This window comes from Trichechus manatus, unplaced genomic scaffold (genome assembly GCF_000243295.1).
Source record: "Trichechus manatus latirostris isolate Lorelei unplaced genomic scaffold, TriManLat1.0 scaffold00033, whole genome shotgun sequence".
NCBI classification, from domain to species: Eukaryota; Metazoa; Chordata; class Mammalia; order Sirenia; family Trichechidae; genus Trichechus; species Trichechus manatus.
This window is the reverse complement of record NW_004443969.1, coordinates 13,790,423-13,792,167: the sequence shown is the minus strand read 5'-3', so window position 1 is coordinate 13,792,167 and position 1,745 is coordinate 13,790,423.

Here is a 1,745-nt window from a genome sequence, read left to right as displayed (position 1 = left end):
ATTTCTTTGGCTGATTAAAAAAAGGAAAATACTGGTACCCAGAGATGTTTTGAGCATTAAATGAGATATGTTCTTACTATTTCATTACTCATTAAACTGTTTTTGGATTGTGTTTATGGAAATATTCTGCTTTAGCTTTTCTACCTTCTTGTCTTCATTTTTCTCATTGTAGTCTTCTGTGCTTTCACTTTAGCGTTTGGTTATATTGTGGTGTTATAAATCTTCTAGGCTGACTTCTGTGAAGCTGACTTTCATGTCAGTAGACAGGCCGTCAACAACACAATATGAGTACAGGACTTAACGGATGAGAGACTTACAGAGAAAGTAATAGCCATGATCCACTTCTTTGAGGAAACTTCGGAAACAAACCACATACTTTTGCACACTTACACACAACCAATAAGCGAGGCTGGCGAGATTTTGTCCTGCTTACTTTAGACACATCATCAGGAAAAACCAACAGCTAGAAAAGGACAGCATGTGTGTTTGGTAAAGCAGTAAGTCAGTGAAAATGAGGGAAACCCTCCTTAAGATGGTTTGACACGATAGCTACAGCAGTGGGATCAAACATATAAAGCTGATGGAGATGGCGCAGTGCCGGGCAATATTTCATTCTGTTATTCATAAGGCTGCCATGAGTCGAAGCCACCTGGATGGTAACTAACAACAACAATGTATTGTATACAAGGGAAGGGAAAAGAATTTAAAAGGAGGTAAGTTGTCCATATGTCACTCGAACTTGTAAATTATCAACGTGACTGCGTTTAATAAGATGTGTACTATAATGTAGTATCCAGAGTAACTACAAGAAACTTGTACAAAGGGATATACTCAAAAATACTATAGATAAATCAAAATCAAATTATAAAACATGTTCAAAGAACTCACAGGAAGGAAGGAAAAAGTTGAGAAATTAAAACCAGAGGAAATAAAGAGAAAACAAAACTAAAATGGTAGATTCAATCCCTCATATGTCAACAATTACATTAAATGAAAATCGTGTAAATGTATCAATTAAAAAATAAAAATTTGCAGAGTGGATAAAAACAAAACAAAAAAAAACAGTACCCAATTCTATGCGGGAACATTATTTTTTAAAAAAAACCAGCTTCAAAATGTCATATATTCTATGATTCCATTTATATTTCATTCTCAAAATGACAAAACTGTAGAGACAGAGAAAAGAGTAGTGATCACTAGTGGTTAAGGATGGTTAGGGGAAGATAGGGTGGGTGTGACTATAAAGGAATCCCACAAGGGAGATCTTTGTGGTAATGGAATAGTCTATATCTTGATTTTGGTGGAAGCTGTATGAATCAACATATGTGACGAAATGGCATAGTGCAATACACACACATTGTACCAATGTCAGTTTCCTGGTTTTGATATTACAATACAGTTCATTAAGATGTAAACATTGAGGTAATCAGGGTGAAGAGTATACCAGACCTCTCTATACTACCTCTACAACTTCCTGTGGTTCTATGATTATTTCAAAATAAAAGTTTGAAAAAGGAAAAAAAAATCGTGTTACTAAAAATGAAAATATATGAATATTTTGATTTCAGGGAACTTGGTGAAAGGATTATACAGCAAGGTAGTGCAAAGAAGAGGAATGAAAGTTGAAGATAATTAGCGGAAAAGTATTGGTTTGAAAGACCAAAGTTATTAGCTATGAAGAAGACAATTTAACCTTAGCAAAGATTGTATTTGAAATATCTGTAAAGAGAAGTGTGTGTGTGTGT